At 43.4% G+C, this 18,867-nt stretch overlaps 1 protein-coding gene across 14 annotated transcripts in view; it reads left to right on the plus strand.

Moving 5' to 3' along the window:
• Positions 1 to 4,707: 4,707 nt before the first annotated feature.
• INPP4A (inositol polyphosphate-4-phosphatase type I A) overlaps positions 4,708 to 18,867 on the plus strand; it is a 212,538-nt gene continuing 198,378 nt past the window's right edge. For 3 of the 14 annotated variants that reach the window (XM_039509854.1, XM_039509697.1, XM_039509921.1), the window contains exon 1: positions 4,742 to 4,768. The gene's annotated coding sequence lies outside the window, so the exon portion shown is untranslated. Of the gene's footprint in view, positions 4,769 to 18,867 lie in introns of all 14 variants that reach the window. The other 11 variants (XM_039510236.1, XM_039510087.1, XM_039510390.1 and 8 more) reach the window with 8 other exon arrangements.

The following is an 18,867-nucleotide window of genomic DNA, read 5'->3' on the forward strand; positions in this document are numbered from 1 at the left end:
TTTGAGGGGGGTGAAGACATCTTTCAGTAGATGTCTGTTGCAACATCTCTTGATGGTGTTTACTCAGATACCCAGCTGTACTCCATCAATTACTGCTGAAGGGTGATCAAGAGGGTTGAACAATACTATTGCAGATTGTAGATACAGAGGTCTAGGTCAGAGGAGACCAACTGTGGGTCCTTGGCATGGTGAGCACAGTGAGAATAAATAGGAAGAGTGTGTGCTTCAGGCATGGACCACAGAACATCACTTGTCTAAAATCCTTTCTTTAGATTCATGTTGTTCAGTACTAGGATAAAATGTATACAAAGCCCTTTATGGCTTGAGTCCTGGGTATCAGATTAACTGCCTCTTTCTTCTCGCAGCTGAGATCATCAGGGACCTTAGAGCTGAAATTCCTAGATTTATACTTATGGGTGCTGGTAGTGGTGCATACTCAGCGGAGAGCCCCCTATTTTGAAACTCATTTCCCATCTTGGTCTGACAGAGCACATGTTTTATGACCTTCTCGCTGTGCACTCAGGCTTTTTATGAGCAGATGGCTTGTTTTGGAGGGACTCTTTCTTTTTTTATGGTGGACATAGGAAATCTGGTTAGTGACTCTTCCTGTTTATTTTGTTTTGTTGTTTTTAAGGAGGGTTAATTTGAATAATGCTTGTATGCATTTTTAAATATGTATTGTTTCTGAGTTTAGATCAGTGGTGTCCAAACTGTGGCACTCAAGGCTCTAACCTCTGGATACAGGCAAATGTTAAAAACATTTATGTTTGATTATTAATTGAAAATAGGCTCTCTGAGTTACAATTCTGTGATTTTAATGTGTTTGAATCAGCCAAGTCAATGCAGGGAGATGATAGGAGGCCTTGCCTACCGCCACTTTCCCTGTAGCCCTTGGAGTAGCTCTGGTGTGAGCCATGAGTACTCTGAGCAACTTCACAGCTCCCCTGCAGACTCTCTGCTGCATCACGAGAGGGAGGTGCTCTGGTTGCTCCATTGCCTGTTTCACTGTTGTGCAGTGGGTGGAAGCTCTGTTGGCTCTGCCTCAACCTAGGGGAGCACCTAGCAAAAGATGGCATCTTTCTCCACACAGTTGCTCAGGAGAAAGGAAAAGAGAAGCAGACAATTATGGCTCTGATTCTCTGCTCCAGCTGGGTTAGAGCAGGCCCCAGGTTACTCTAACCTGAGTCAGCAGCTAGCAGCAGTTCTCTACAGGGCATAAATACCAGCTGGAGATAGCCATATACAGTAGATCCCCTTAGAGCTATGGACACCTCGTGAATGGAGGTTGTCCCTAACTCTGAAATGTTTGTAACTCTGAACAAAGCGCAGTTCGGGCTCAGGATCCAGCAGCTGACACTCCAGGCCAGGATTAAGCAGCAACTGAGCTCTGTACTCAGCCCCAGCATAAGTTTGCAAGCTTGTCCCTTTCTGGGCAAGCGTGCATGTGTGTAAGTGTCTTGCTGTAAGTGGCTTCCCTGCAAGTGGGGTTGGGGTGGGGACAGGGCATCCAGATGTGCCTACCTTTAAGATGCAATACAGGCACAGTATAGTACTTGCCTTTTTCCCTTTTTTCTTGTTTTTTTTTTTTTTTGTCTCTGCTGCTGCCTGATTGGTTACTACTGGTTTCACATGGTTCCTGGTTGACCGGTCAGTCCATAACTCTGGTGTTCATATCTTTGAGGTTCTACTGTAGTAGCATACAGTAACTCCTCACTTAAAGTTGATGAGTTTGCCTTGATGGCTCTGTTCTGCTTAGCACCCCAGTTCAGCTTAGCAACTAATCAAGGCCTACTGACTAATTTACTGGCTGGGGTAGACAGGCCAGCACAGACCATCTGTGTGACCTTGCTAGTTAAGAGAATGCTTGTAGAGGCTGGGAAAAAATGCTTGCAGACACTTTTTAAAGTAACATGTATTCTTTTTTGTACTAACCATGAAGTTTTCAAGAAATAACAGTTGCTCTTTGTTCCTCTCTTGTATGCTGGGAAAGTACAGTGATGACGCGACAGAGTAGCTAATAAAGAGCAGTTTGAATTTGTGAAGGGGGGCTGGTTCTGTATGGAGTGAGGTGGGCAGTTCTCTGTTGTATGGCATGCTACAATAAAGAACTTGATAGTTGGATTCTTGCTGGTCATTGCCTGTCTCTTTGCAGTCAGACAACGAAACCTGAGCTGTCTGGGATAAGAGAGATCCCTGACAAAGTCATCCTGGTTAACCTTGTTACGTTGCTGATCAATTAGGGAACATGCTCATTTAAAGTTGTGCAATGCTCCCTTCTAACGTTTGGCAGCCACCTGCTTTGTCTACTGCTTGCAGGAAGAGCAGCCCATTGCAGCTAGCTGGTGGGGGCTTGGAACCAGGGTGAACTATCAGCTCCCCACTCCCATAAGTTCCCTGTGCGGCAGCTGCCTGCAGTTCAGCTGTGTCCCTTCCCCCACTGCCATGTGCTGCTCCTGCCCTCTGCCTTGGAGCTGCTCCCTGAGACTCCTGCTTGCTGTGCCAGGGGGGAGGGAAGGAAGAGGGGTCAGGATATCCCCCACTGCTCCTGCACCCCGCTTACTCCATCTTCCATAGAGCAGGACTCAGGGAGCTTGTAGCAGCTGCAGTCTCAGCAAGCTGATCTAATTAACAAGGCAGTGTAATTAAGGGAAATGCGCATATCTCCCTCCATTTCTGCTGCCTTGCAGAGTGAGAGAGTTAACCCTTGAGGGCTCAGCCAATTGCTAGTTCATCAGCAGTAAGGGAAATATCCCACCCTCTGACTCCTCCACCTCAACCAAGCTTCACAATCATCATCACTGTGTACCATTATTGTTTGTTTAAAACTTAGTGTGTGTGTATGTGTATATATGTATATTCTTTGTCTGGTGAAAAAAATTTCCCTGGAACCTAACCCCTTCATTTACATTAATTCTTATGGGGAAATTGGATTCGATAACATAGTTTTGCTTAAAGTTGCATTTTTCAGGAACATAACTACAATGTTAAATGAGGAGTTACTGTACTCCAACCACTCTTCATGCTGATATGTTCCCTGCACACAGGAGCTAGCTGTCAACTATTAAGGGGAATCCACAGCAGGTGACATGGGGGTAGAACCTGCTCCATTTGTATTCCCTGAGCTATGCAAAGGAAATAAAATGAGTCAGAAAGCTTGCCTTAAAATATCAATTGTGGCCCCCTGAATTTTTCAAAATACAATACAACCTCTGTTATCTGAGACTCCATTATCTGGCTGTCCATCTTAACTGAACCAGATGGTGGGGCTGACAGCTGGAGCCCTGCTACTGCCCAGGACTGACTACCAGAGCCCCACTGATTCTTCTGATTATCCAAATTTTTGATTAGCGGGTCTGGCCCTGGTCCCAATTAGATTGCATAAATGGGGGTCCACCTGCACAGGGGCTTCTTGCAAGATTGGGACTTGTTTTCTTTATTTTATAATGACATTGGAGCTATGTCTCATCTTAAATCCTAGTCTGCCTTGTTCAAAATACATAACTTTAATAAAAGTCAGCAACAGTCAAAATAATTTTATTTTTCTTACATGTGCTGTTAGTTTACTTTTGCACTTTAAATAGGACATGGAGAAAAAATTGTCAGTTTTGTTTTCAGATGCTCATGTTTCAAAAACTGAAGGAAATGTTTAAATCAAATGAGAAAACTGAAGAGGAAATCAGTAAGGTTATGTTTAATACAAAACTTAAATACTCTTAGGATGCCCCTTTTTAAAGCAAATTCATAGAATATCAGGGTGGGAGAAGGGACCTCTGGAGGTCACCCAGTACAACCCCTTGCTCAAATCAGGAGCTATCCCCAGACAGATTTCAGCCCCAGATCCCTAAATGGCCCCCTCAAGGCTTGAGCACACAATGCTGGGTTTAGCAGGCCAATGCTCAAACCACTGAGCTATCCCCCTGGCTATGTTGCCAACAGATGTAATTTAATTGCTGGTTTTATGGATATTCAATGTTTATTTAAAGTCCAGCTTCCTGGAGACTGAGGTCAGAACCTCAGCTTTAACTTTTTTTTGTTTAAAGTAACTTTCTAGCCTTCATGGTTTCAAAGCAAAGCTTGAAGATGTGACTGAGTGCACCTAGAAGGCTCCAAAACCTTAACACAAATAAGCAAAACCTCAATTTATTTTTCAGACATTAATGAATTTCCAGTTCATAGGGTGGGGACCAGACTGACTCAGTTCTGAAAGGGCATTTGGGTCAGGGAGTGTCTCTTTTTGTACCTTGCACAGCGTGGTGCACTCTACTAGCTCTAAGTAACACAGTGCTGATTGCAGGATAGTGCTCAGCTGCATATTTTGGCTTGCACAAGGCAAGCCCCCTACTGGTGGAAGTGCGGGCCTATGTACAGCAGGTGGAGACACAACAAGCATAGGCGTTGGAAGGAACTAGGGGCGCACGCACCCCCTGGCTTGAAGTGGTTTCCACCATTTACAGGGTTACAGCTTGGTTCAGGGGCTCTCAGCGCACCGGACACAAGAGGCTCCCGGGCCTGCCGGAGGGGAAGGGGATTTACCCGCCCCGCTGAGAGCCGCTGGGGGCGGTGGCGCCGGGCTGCCGTGGCAGGAGCAGCCCTGCAGGGGGCCGAGCCGCCGCCGCCGCGGCGGGAGGAGGGGCCGGGCTGCCTGTGCCGTCACAACCGGGTCGCTGCGGAGCGTGTCGGCGCCGCTGGAGCCGCGGGGCGGGGCGGCGGAGCGGGGCGCTGCTGCGAGCCACGCTGGGCGGGAGCGGCTGAGGTGCGGGCAGCGGAGGTAAGGCGGAGGCTCGTTTCCCGGGCTGCCCCCGCCGGCGGATGCCGGGCCCGGGGTGCGGGCGCTGCGCTGCGCTCGGTGCAGCAGCCGCGGGGGCCAGCGGGCGGCAGCAGGACGGGGCAGCGGCCCCTGCTCCGCCCCGGCTATGGCCAGGGGACGCTCCGCTCGGCTCCGCTCAGCCCCTGGTGCTTGGCGCTGCCCCCGCGGGCAGGGCTGGTTCCCCGGGGGGCCGGGGGAAGCGCCGCGGTGTCAGCAGCCCGCGCGTGGTGGGGGCGTTTGTGAGCGGGGCTCCGGGCTCCGAGCTGCGGGTGGTTTGGTTTCCAGCGCGGCTGCGGCGGTGCCGGTGCCCCAGTGACAGCCCGGGCCCCTGCCTGGAGCCGGCCACGCCGCGCCGCGCCGGGCGGGATGTGACAGCAGCTCGGCTCGTGCCTCAGCTCGGCGATTGGCTGGTGCAGAGACCGAGGGCATCAGTTTGCAGGGAGGGAGCGAATCCTGATGTGCAAGTAGTAAAAGCAGATCTGCGTGTGTCTGCGCGACAGCTGCCCAGCTGCAGTGCTGTGGGCTAACCTGCAGGCCTGGGGGCTGCTGCTCCTTGTGGGCTTAGGAATCAGGGATGGACTGTCAAGGGCTATGCTGTATTTTCTACCCAAATAATGGGGAATGCTGAGTTTCCCTACTTAATCCTGCGGGCTAAGGTGTTCACATGCAGTATCCATTTTGAACAGGCTTATGATGCTTAATGTTTACTTAACAGGCACTGTTAAGGTCTGTCTCCAATTTAAAAAATCGTTTTCTTCCAAATACCCAGTCCAGCTGTTTGTAGGCCATATTTATTTTTTTCCATGTCAGCATAATTTTGTTTTCTGTATTGTTGATCTTGAGAAGTGGGCTACTGTGATCACTTTTTAAAATAGCTGTGCCTAGTGTGTGGTGTTTTTGAGGGGAAAAATAAATGCATATAAATAACTATCTTGCAGACAGATGCAGAACTTAAAAACAGATTTTTGTACTTAACCCTGCCCAGCAATCCATTTGAATTTTTTATTATGTGACATTTGCATTGTCATTTCTTTTCATCCATGGTTCTGGGTGTTTTATCACAGAACTTGTGCTTTGACATTAGCATGGACACCTCTTTTATTATTTTGTGTAGTGATGTTTGTGTACATGATGCTTTACAGGAATACTTGATGACAAGCTCTTTGCACCTGAGGAATTTACAATCTAAATTGTATGTCTATTTTTACAGAAGTACTGTGATTTTAACACTTAGTGTTAAGCTCAAAATGGTACAGTGTGTTGTATCCACCTCCTCTGCAAGTGACTCTTCTGAGTTGGAAGCGCCACCTGATGTTACTCCAGAGCTTGAGTGGGAGGAGTTTCCTTCCATCCAGTGCAACCCCCATTGCTCAAGTTGAAAAAAATAAGTTGGAGCAGGGTTCTAATCCCTCATCTGCAAACCAGATTGCTTGCTTGTACCTGGGGTGCCATGAGGGCTTTTGTGATCTCTGCCTTTCCAGTTAAGTTATCATGCAAGGGGCAGAAAGAGGCCACAGAATCAGGACTATAGTCATATGGACAAAGAACATGACAAACATGACACAGGTGGGTGGAGTAGATGATGGAGAGGGAGTACAAAATTTGAGAGATCATACACAGTGGATTAAGCTAAAATGGAAAAAGGCATTCTTCTTCTAGAATACGAGTGTCCACACTGGGAGCTATTCTGGAATATCTTATTTTGCAATAACCATTCTGGTCAATTTCCACATGCAGACAAGCCCTAAAAGGAAGCAGATTGCTTATTTGTTTTGTACATATCTTGGATTTTATTATCCATGTGCAAGAGCAGAATATATCAACAGCGGAGAGCATAAGAACAGCCATACTGGGTCAGACCAAAGGTCCATCTAGTCCAATATCCTGTCTTCCAACAGTGGTCAATGCCAGGTGCCCTAGAGGGAATGAACAAAACAGATAATCATCAGGTGATCCATTCCCTGTCGCCCATTCCCAGCTTCTGGCAAACAGAGGCTAGGGACACCATTCCTGCCTATCCTGGCTAAAAGCTATTGATGGACCTATCCTCCATCAGTGTATCTAGTTCTTTTTTAATTTTGGTTTTGTAAACCAAAGGGAATGATACAGAGGTGGTTGTATGTGCATTTGATTCAAACTCTTAACTCAGTCACGTCAGTTGAGGTGAGTTTAAAAGTGCAGGCTGTCCTGGAGAGAAAACACTCTTTCCCCTTGTGAAAACAGCTTTATACTTGTGTTTATCTCAAAGCCTCCTGTTTTTAAAAGCTCACTGGTGAGCTCTGTTTTTCTTCTGAAGCTTCAGTTCAACAGGTTGCTTGGCCTCTGGGAACTCCTAGGTGAATATAAGTCATTTATTTTTCCTCCCAGTGTCTCACTAAACTCAAGACTAGTGTTAAATGCTGTAGGGGAGCTGAGACTGGTGTGGAAATGCAATAGACCTTTACATGTGTATAAACTTGAATATTTTAAAATTTGAAACCCTAGCACTTTGTGTTGGCTAGTCCAAATTTAGACATGGAGTTTGCTGCTGCTCCCTTCCCAGCCAGTAGTACCAGGTTCAGTTAGTTTCTGTTCTAGTACTCTGTTTTCAGCACCTGTGCCATACCTGTTTCATAGAGACTGACATATGACAGCTTTACACTGGAGTGAATTTGTTTTTAATGATCAAATTTTAATATAATCCCTAATCTGCCCTAGTACCTTTTGAGAATACCAAGAAATAATCATTACAAGGAGTCATTGGAGCTGTACAAGGAAGATGTCTGCCTGATTCTGAACTCTGTGACCAAGATCCCTACAAATTAGATGTTTGCCTAAATCATCCTTACCCAAGAAGTTTCTACAGCACTTTTAAGAGGGATGATAGCAAAACCTTCCAAATCTCTAATGGAGCAAAGAACGTCAAAAGAGTTGACACCTCTACCACTCAAAACGCAGACTGAGAATGGAATCTCAGCCATGTAGCAGGCTCACTCGTGCAGAACTACTTCTGATGACGTCACTAGCATGCAGTACATTCTAGGCACAGTTCAGATGATGCTGCAGGATCTGACTATGTGGATAGCAGAGGCTGAAGAACAGGTTTTGGCTTTGGAAGACCAATCCTGGGCTGTACAAGAAGTGGAGGCAGAATCTGCCTGACTTGATAAAAGCCCTGCAGGAGAAAGGGGATAAGATCTCATCACTGCAATATAAGGGTCCTGGCAAGCATGCTAATTTTTTAATTGCATATTGATCAAGCTGCCTTGGGACACAGACTTTGATCGGGTGCACAGATCATCTGCATCTAAGCCACATTTAGATATCCGAGGATGACAACTGGCAGCTGGGGGGTCCAGGGAGCAATCCAGAGCAGGCAGCCTGGCAAACCTGGAAATAATAGTTTCTCAGTACAGAAATGCTGAAACATTTGCCTTCTACCCGTTCCCCTAATTTGCATAGAATCATAGAAGTATAGGACTGCAAGGGACCTCAGTAGGTCTTCTAGTCCAGTCCCCTGCAGTCAAGGCAGGACTACATAATAACTAGACCATTCTTGACAGGTATTTTTGAGACTTTCTAAAAGATGGTGTCCTAGCTCCATTCTTATGAACTGCCCTTATCTTGATACTGCAAAAGCTGAGATAAATATGCTGGTTACTGCCCAATATCCTTGATCAACACTTATTGTAAGAGATTGGGAGAATTCTCCAGTCTCAGAAAATACTTTTGCCAAATATTGTCCAGATTCTGGCTTGGTTTGGTAAGCATAGACATGGGGTAAGTAACCTGGAACAGATGATGATGTCCATCTCTCAATACTTAGAAGTATCTACTTATTGATAGAACTGGAAACAGCCCCCCCCCCACAAAAAAAAAAGGTAGGCCGCTCCAATTTACAATCTCATAACGATTGTGACCTAGGATTGACCTTTTAAAATTAAAAGATCCTTCTTGAGCCTCCATCCTGTACTCTCTCAAGAAGAAAATACTGTTCCTCTTCCATTGATCTACCACTTAGAGGCCAGGCACAGAATCTTGCCCACAGTCCTTGGTTCTTGACCTGAGATCAATGATCCATTACTATGCAGTGTGAACCTCTAAAACTGTATGTGCATTTTACACACACTTCACTCACTGAGCACTATATGGACCACATTTCACTTCTTCCTTTCTTCCCTTCTCTCCTTTTCCGATGGTCTGTCCACTGATGAGCTACGTCCCCTCTTCCTTGGATTTATTATTTAATTGCTATATACCTAACTAAAAGCGCTTAACTAGAAACCATATTTAAAAAATACATGTTGTGGATTAACATTTTTCAAAAAGTTTTAGAATGGCTGTTCCTGGTCTACAATAACCAGGGAAACAGATTTAAACTGTCTTAGCCTGAACTGTTTTAAAATCATGTTTAATGGTGGTTCTCCAACATGATTTCATCTTCACTGTAGACAAGGTTGTGCTGTTTCCTGTCTGTCTGCCCTGTCTCTCCAGCTTAGTACTCATCTGATGCAGTCACAGTGGCCTCTCCATCACCTCCATAACTAGTTCTTTCACTTGTGCTGCCTCACCTATTTGGAAATCCCTCCCTCACAGTCACCATATCATGTGAGTCCGAACAAAAAGTGAAAAGAGACAAAGAAGAAATCTGATTGAAAATGAAGGGTAGGCCAAATAAAATGGGAAAGTCAGAGATGGGTGTGACAGGTTTGGTCACAGAGACCCCCTTGGTACAGCCACCTGATGTGCTGAGACTACCTCTGAGCCTGTTTTCCCTGCCAGCTTTGGACTTCAGAACCCTGCCTTGTTGAGCCAGACATGCTAGCCTGCTGCAAACACAGAGCCAGATCTGAACCATATCCCCCAAAGCTGCAGGCTTTGACTGAAAACCACTTAGCAGGTTACTTATCTCCAGCACCGAGACACCCAGCTCCCAATGGGATCCAAACCCCAAATACATGTTTACTCTGTATAAAGCTTATACAGTGTATACTCACAAATTGCCCACCCTCTATAACACTGATAGAGAGATATGCACAGCTGTTTGCTCCCCCAGGTATTAATAACTCTCTCTGGGTTAATTAATAAGCAAAAGTGATTTTACTAAGTATAAAAAGTAGGATTTAAGTGGTTCCAAGTAATAACAGACAGATTAAAGCAAGTTACCAAGCAAAATCAAACAAAACATGCAAGTCTAAGCCTAATACAGTAAGAAACTGAATACAGGTAAATATCACCCTCAGAGATGTTCCAGTAAGCTTCTTTCACAGACTGGACTCCTTTCTAGTCTGGGCCCAATCCTTTTCAGACCAATGTTGTAGTTTATGGCCTTGGTCCAGCAATCACTTACACCCCTGCAGTTACTATCCTTTATTCCAGTTTCTTTCAGGCATCTCTTTAGGGTGGAGAGGCCATCTCTTGAGCCAGCTGAAGACCAAATGGAGAGGCATCCAGGGCTTTTATAGTCTTTCTCTTGTGGGTGGAAACTCCTTTGTTCTTCTGTGTAAAATCACAGTAACAAGATGGACTTTGTAGCCACCTGGGCAAGTCACATGTCCATGAGTGATTCAGCTTTTTGCAGGCCAATGCCATTGTTTACATGATAGTTTGAACATTCCCAGGAAAGCTCAGATGTGGATTGGCATCTCCCAAAATCCATTGTCAGTTAAGCGTTTCTTGATTGGGCACTTACTCAGAATAGGTCTTTCTCAAGAAGCTGACCAAATGCTTCATTGATGCTACTTAGAATCAAACACATTGCGCTACAAGTGCATAGCCAATATTCATAACTTCAAATTAAAAAATGATACATACAGCATAATCATAACCAGCAAATTACAACCATTCCATAGACACCTTACTTGACCTCCTTTGTACAAGATTTGGTGCAACTATAGGACCTTGGTTACAGCAATGATCTATATTGTCACAGTTCATGTCAATAGTGCCACAATGAGCATTGTAAATAAAAGGAGCAACTAAGAGGATGAGGCTGACTTTGGCTTTAGAGGGATAATACAGATACAGCTGGCTCTTGTCGTTTGCATTGCACTATAATTAGGTTACCCAAAACAAGACACTGGCAGACTAACTCCTCAAGCACCTGCCTGGATCTTGTCTCTGTGCTGTCCTCATTCCTCTTCAAAAATTAAGGTTCAGTCATGTTGGGTCAATCAATACAGAGTGGTTGAGCATGCTGGACTCCTATTTCCACTTATTTCCATTAAAGCAGATGCTTTTCTATCTCTTAGAGAGGAAAGGAAGTTACCAACTGTCCAGAAATATTAGCTAGCACTTTCAAAATTCTTTTGAAGCTGGAGATAGAATGAAGGTATAATCTAACCAGGAAGAGGGATCCCCCTCTTCTAGCCCATTGCATACTCATCACTAAATGTCTGCCAGTTTGGATAGCTCAGCACCCACACTGTTTAGCAAATACATAATAAATAATGAACAAAGTGGGATAGTGTGCTCTAAGGAGCATAGTAATTACTTAAGTAAGCGACTTTTATTAAATATGAGAGAATAACAGTAAGGTTTTTTTTTGACGTATTAATCAAGTTGGAGAGCTTGTAGGAGCAGGATTTTATATGCACTATGAGAATTAATGTATGATTTGATTTCATCCTGCCAGCCACTCTTTTTGAATAGCAGAAAAGAATGACAGACCAGAACAATCCTTATGACTGATTATGGTCATCCTTTTGTTTTAGGATAAGTTATAATATCTACTATGCTTTCCTATATGTATTACAAATAAGGCACTCTAGTTAAATATACTTACTAAACCTTAAAACAAATAAATGTAAGAGACAGGATCTTGTATTGTATCTATGTTAAGGAGATTAGAGGAATGGTGAGGGCCTGAAGCCCCAATGTGAATTCTTTTAGTTATAAGATTTAGCAAGGCTTCATTTACAATGTATTCTGCTGAATATACAATACTGCTGTCTGTGTACCTATGAAGGTTTCTGTAAGGGATTGTTTGTGTGAATGAGGAATGCATGCATCAGGAAAAGATAAGGTGTGAAAACCATCACAGATGTCCAGATGGTCAAGAAAAAGTGAGACTTGGAAAAACCAGGAGACAGTCAGAAAACATCCATTGTATCCGATGCTAAACATGTTAGCAGCATTGATGATCTCAGAGGTGAGGCAGGCACCCCCAAGGTGAGATAACAAATAGGAGATAACAATGGGAAGCCCGACAATAACCATCAAATGATAACACCACTTAAGGACTAATGGTTACAGGATGACATTGGAAAATTCATGGACTCAAATGGGAATTTACAACTATAAAGCTGGGGTGTTTTGTCATGAAACTCTCTGGGTTCAGTCCTGCAAAGCCTCGGAGCATCGGATTGAGACAGACAGAGCCCAGCTCCTCACTCGTGCTCAATCTAACTGGCCATTAGATTGACTCGAGCTACAACAGACTGGTAACTATAAACATCAACTAGCAGGACTGTGTGTGTAACTAAAAAGCATATGCCAACTGTTGTATTTTCAATAAATGCTGCATATTTGCCTTCTCCTATAAAAGTTCCTGTGTGCTTTGTATGAGCATAACAGGTTTATCTTAGGTGGAATAATTGTTTATTTAAATGTGTAAATCTGACCAATAATATCCATTTTGGTTGCTCATAATGCATTAATAAATACGTTTATGTACCTGAGGTTTCCTTGGATAGCAGGGTGCATGCACCCGTATGTCCAGTAATCAATACTATTCTCATAAACAGTGAAATCTCATTAAAACAGACTACTAAAGAAATGGGATACATTTATTTAGAAGAGGACCGTTGATATTGTGGTGTCTTGCATATTGATAAGAATATGTACCTCTCAATTGTCCTGCATTTATCATGACAGCCACGTCTGAAGTTCTGTCATGCTGACAGTGAGGTCTGCGGTGTGAGAGTTGACTGTCTCTAATTGCTGTCAGTTCTGCACACATGTTGCAGACAAATGTAGTGGAGCAGTCCAGACCCAGCAGAGTGGCAAGGAACAGCCCTCCCATACTGTGGCTAGAACAGGAGTAGGAAGGGATAGACTATAGAAAGAGGAGAAATGAAGGACAAGGGAGGTAGAAGACATGGGGCACGTGGGAAATAAAATCATAATTCTCCTCCCACAGTTTCTTTTTGTCTCTCAGGGCTCAATGCTGGAGTCTTTGGAGATTGTAATTTGTGATGGGATGGACAGTGCACGAAGGGTTTAATAGTCCTGAAGATGGCCTGTAGTTGGCCTAGATCCACAACTTCTCCCAGGAATATCAAGTCTGGAGGTGATAAAAAGAGAGGAAGCAGATTTCTAAGCTGGTCTTTCCTGACAGAGGGGTCTGGGCATAGGCTGATCATCAGCCCTGAGTGAGGATCCCTAGAAGCAGCCTTAGACTAGAGTTTTTCATCTGTTTGGTTGTTAATAAAAGTCGAATAGCAGGAAGAGGGTGAACTTGGATCCTAGGTGGGGTGGTGGTCAGTGTCTTGGAGCAGTTGGGGAAAGGCATCTGCTCACACACACAGATGTCTTCGTCGTCGTTGGGAAAATATATTTCCCCACACATACAATGCAATTATGTGTAGCATTTTAAGAATAATTATACATTACACTTTGCACCCTAGTGCGTCTGATCCTTGGCAGTGTATGTGCAAAGATTCAACAATAATTTAAATTGTTTTATTTTTACAGTTGATCCTAACTTTGCTTGACAGCATATTTAGAATGAGGTAGGGCAGTTTGTAGATGAGTAGTTACAGATACAATGAAGTAAACCACATTGTATCCTAAACTTATGAACTATGTCTCTACTTGTTTGCAAACACTTCTACAATGTATCATTTTCTTGGTTTTTTCCCTCAGTGCTAAGAAACAAATACTAATCTTATATTTGAATAAGCTGTTTGCAGAGTAATACCACTCCATATAAGCAGGCTTTCCTGTAGTACGTACAACTCCAAAGCTAAGGTGTAACATACACAGATTGAATTTGGTGACCGGCATTTCTCCTGGAGAGAATTTTCTAATGCATAACCTATAAATCACCGAGAATAATAGCAGTCAGAGAACTATTAGCTTTGCCAAGGACGTGTTCTGCTACTTGTCTTCACAGTTAGCGCCTTTGCATTGGGGAAAAGTGTAGTACCTTTTTACTGCTAATGATGAGATATTGTCTTTCTGTGGTCCTATGGCTCAAGATTGCTTCCATTTAAAGCATTAACCATTGCTAGTCTGTGGTGTGGATGTAGGCTTCGTAAGTATTTTCACAAATAATCTCCAAGAATGAGAGGTATAGTGAAACTTTAATATTAGCAAACTGCATCAAGTGAACAGCTTTTCATCAGGCTTTTTAATGTGTGTCTGCCTTAGTGCCCTGTTCATTCTTTTCCCCACTCTCTTTGCATTTGTCCAATATGTATGGAATGGACTTTCTCAGGTTGTTCATTCACATCACACTTAAAAAAACAAACAAATAAAAAACAAAAAACAGTAACAGAAGACACGTCTTCTCTGATGCCCTCAAGAACTGAATTAATAATGAAGGATAGGGAAAACTAAATTGTCCCATATTCGTGGATTTCTCAGTGCAGCCTGTCTATGTATGTAATCTTTAAACTGTAAGCTCCTTTGGGCAGGAACTGTCTTTATTTTGATGCACGGTATAGTGCTGAGCTCACTATTGGTGCCAAAGAAAGTAGATTATATACCATATTTCATAGAATGTCAAGGCTAGAAGGGACCATTGTCAGACTAGATGATCACTTCCTGCAGAACACAGGCCATAGCACCTCACCCTGTAATTCTTGCATCAAGTCCATACATTCTGGTTGAACTAGAGTATCGCTTTTAAGAAAGACACTGAATCTTTCTTTAATTTGCATTTTTAAATATACAGCCACTAAATTGTCTGACCCTAACAATGAGTGCAATGACCAAACATTACTTGAGGAAAAACAAAAACACATTTTGATAATTAATGTGAATATTGTGAACTTTTAATGGAGAACACATAGGGACAAGCACTTTAAGTTTCTAATTTGTCTGTATCTAGAAGGCAATTTCTGTGAAGAAGGTGTTGGAAGGAGGGGCAGCAATGTAGTGGTTTAGTTTTGAAATTATATGTTGGCGGCAACTAGAATTGACACTAATGCAAAAAATTTCTGTTTGTGTTTTGAAATGCTCATTATAAGGCCTCTTCATGTAGCTTTTCATGAAACATGAAAATTATTCAGTATGAATTCAGTCAGCTAAAAGCTGTATTTTCACCATAGGGTGAGGCTGATAAGTACTAGTGTGTTGACAGTTCTGCCGGCAGTCTTCTGTGTGTCAATATTATTTAAACAAACACTATAGCATTTTTAAAAGAATATCTCATGTCAAATCCTGTGTATACAAATCCTGTGTACACAAATCTTCTGTGTATCAATATTATTTAAACAAACACTATAGCGTTTTTTAAAAGAATATCTCATGTCAAATCCTGTGGAAATGTTACATTTAGTACTCTAGCACACTAGCACTCTAGCACACTTTCCTAGTATGGTTTATATGTTAAGAGGGATTATTTTGTGGACCCTGTACCCTTCCAGTCATGATTCTGTGGACCCATACCCCTTTTTTCACAATCATATAACACCCAATAGACAGTTACATGAAAAAATATTGCTAGGGAAGTAATGTGTTTAGCTGTCTTTAAAACCAGTTTAACAGATGGAAACCAGGAGCAGGAAGCCAGTAACATGGGACTACTCTACTCTCTGTGAATCATGCACCTGAATAAAATTGTGGCTACCTGGGGTTTTGTGCTCATCATTATGCTGCACCTTATGTCGACTTGGAACTTCAGGGGGATAGTAGTGTTAGAATTTAATTCCTGCCCCAAAATCATAGGCCACTGTCACTTGAGCTCAAGGATTCTGGGAATGTTACAGAGTTGAGGGCAGAGTAGAAGGCAATGCTGTACATGCAAGCTAGCCAGCTCGCTAAGGTGGTAGTGAGACACTGGGTTTTTATCCCTTGTGATAACTTACATCTTTATCATATACAAAAAACTCCTGTGTTAATAGAACATTGTCAACTTTGCAAAGTCAAACACTAAAAAGTTAGGCCATATCAGAATTAGGATGGCCATTGCAAAGTCAAGATTGTATAACTCATCTCCAATAACCCGTTTTACTTCATCCATGGTGCCTTTTGTTGCCTGTTTCATCGCTCAGTGTGTTTCTAATGCAAAGACGATTGGTAGTAGCACACACCCTTGTCTAACTCCAGGCACAATATCAAATTACTCTCCCAGGCCTGCATCCGATTATACTGCTCATCTACTTCCATGAGCTTGTGTGGGATCCTGTAGCTAGCAATATTCCACTGGGTGTCGAATGCTTTCTTAAAGCCAATACATTTGATTAAGGTGTGCTTTTGCCAAGCAGCAGCTTTTTCGATGATCTGTCAAAGAGTGAATATCTGTTCACAACATGATGTACCTGGATGGAACCCAGCCTATTCTCATAATATTTCATCTGCTTCATTCTGTTCAGCATAACGGTGCCCAATACTTTGCCCGTGGTTGGTAGCAGTACAATAGCTCCCAGGTTCATTCAGTGATTATGATCGCCCTTTTTAGTCAATGACACTGTGATACCATCTTTTGAGTCTTGTGGCACTTGTTCTTTCACCAATGTTTCATTACTGTGTTTAGTTGTCTACTCAGAATTTGCCTCCTGTCTTTACTTGAATTCTGTTTCCCCTGTTTGAGGTCTTTGATGGTTGCTTTAATTTCATGAAATGTTATTGGTCCCTCTTCTATTTCTAATTTAGTATTGGCATTTCTCTTAAACCTGAGCATGATCATCTGCCCCGAGCAGTTTAATATGGAATGGAAATTTTTGCCATTGTCTGGCTAGTTCTTCAGGCATTTTCAACATCTGTACCCAAGAGTCCCTGGTGAGCATCACCTGTGACTGTCTGGTTCTTCCTGAGAGATCTATCACTGTTCTATAGAGCTGCTTGACATCTCCCCTCTGTGCTGCTTCCTCTGCCTCTTCAGCCTTCTCCTGAAACCAGTTACTTCTATCTTACCTGCGTCTCCTCTGTATTTCTTTGCCGTCTTCTCTGTATGTGCCACTGGGTAGCAACAGGATGTCTCCCTTGTTCTGTAGGGCATACACATTGCAACCACCTGAGCTTTCTTTGATCTCCTTATTTGATATTTTATGTGATGTCCCGCTTTGTCAGCTCGCTTACTCTCACATTTGTTGTTTTGTCTTTCCCTGAAATGGAGCGAAAAACCCAAGTATGGCAGATCTCAATGAAAGCGGAGATCTTGTGACATTGAATTCTAATGACCAAATCTGTAACAAAAGTAGGTACATGGAATGTATGTACTTTGTATAGTCTAGGAAAGTTGGCACAGGTTACTTGAGAAATGAAAAAAGTACCATCTAACCATACTTGGTGTCAGTGAAACGAGATGGGCAGGAAGTGGGAAGATGGTGTGTGATGGTGCTGCAGTCTTATACGGTGGAACCTCGATTATCTGATTGGGGCCATGTCGGATAACCAAAAATCCAGATAAACTGGAGAATGAGTGGTGGGGCCCAGGTTGTCAGCCCCGGGCAGTGGGACTCCTGCTATCGTGCTGACAGCTGGAGCCCCAGGCAGCTGGTGGTTCGGTTAATACAGAGAGCTGGATAATGGAGGCTTGGTTAAACAGTTCTACTGTACTTGGGATGTGGAATGGACAGAAGAGGTGTAATTATGTTTGATAACATCACAACAAAGCCTCTGCTGGCTTAGGAGCCAGTGAACAACAGAATAACAGCCAGGCTGCAAACAAGACACATCAAACATGCAATAATCCGAGTATATGCACTCACAAAAGCAGCAGGTGACAGTGAAAAGGATGCATTCTCTGCGCAGGTGCAGCAAGTATTTGATGTGCCTAACCATGACATTAACTTGATAGGCAACTTCAGTGCACAAATTGGCAATAGCTCTATTGGCTGGGAAGGCATTTTGGGCACAGCAGCAGAAGGCATCCAAACTGATATGGCAAACAGTTCTTGAATTTCTGTGGCACAAACAGCCTAAAGGTAGGAGGCAGTCTCTTCTAGCACAAGAGGATTCACGAGGTCACATTGATATCACCAGGCAATGTGATTGTCAGCCAGATAGATCATGTGTTTATAAATAAGAGATGGAGGTCTTTTTGGAGGGATATCAGAGTAAGCAGAGGAGCAGATGTTGGCTCAGATAATTATCTTTTAGTGGGTACATTACAACTTCAAGTAAAAAAGATCACAAAGCCGGACAATGAGAGAGTTTATAGCAATAGAGAAGTTCAAGGACAAAGAAATGCAGATCAGATTCCAGATTGTATTTAGCAACCATTCCAGTGTTTTACAGGACCAGGTCAATGAAAGTTTGGAGGACACAGATGATCAGATTGGAAGAAGATGGTAGTTGAGATAGCAGAGGAAGTAGTGAGCCACTGAAGGTGCATGAATTATATCTGGGCCCTGGGCAGTGATTGACTAGTGGAAAGCTATGAAGGCAAAAAAGGAACTGGCAGAACCCTTAGATGTGTATGCAAAGTGCTTAGGGACGTGGATTTAAAATAACAGAAACTTGTATGCCTGTTTCCCTTATCTACTTGCAACCTCTAGCCAGTTTCCAAGCTGGCAGAACTAGCCTGTGCAGTTTACAGTCTGGACCCTCTGTGTGTGTCAGTCAGTTTGTCAGCGTTTTCATTGCCACACTTGGCCACCTCCTTGTCCTACTTTCCTTCCCTCCCCGGGATTCTTGTCTGATCTGTGTCACCATTCTCACCCGTCAGGCTTCTCATCCAACCTCAAGCCACCCCGACCTTCTCCATGAGTCTGTCTCCCAGTCTCTTTGCTCATGCAATCCTAGTTCTCCTCTGTTTAACAACTCTACTGGTTCCTCTTCCCAATCTCTCCTACTCGCCCCAGCTTCTTGTTCAATCCCAGTTTTCATCACAGGCTCCTTGTGTAACTAGTTCCAGTCTCCCCTTCAGTTCCCAGGCACAGTTCCTTTCCCCGCTTCCCTCCATCCAGTTC

The sequence above is a fragment of the Mauremys reevesii genome, linkage group 1 (assembly GCF_016161935.1).
Source record: "Mauremys reevesii isolate NIE-2019 linkage group 1, ASM1616193v1, whole genome shotgun sequence".
In the NCBI taxonomy this organism is placed as follows: Eukaryota; Metazoa; Chordata; order Testudines; family Geoemydidae; genus Mauremys; species Mauremys reevesii.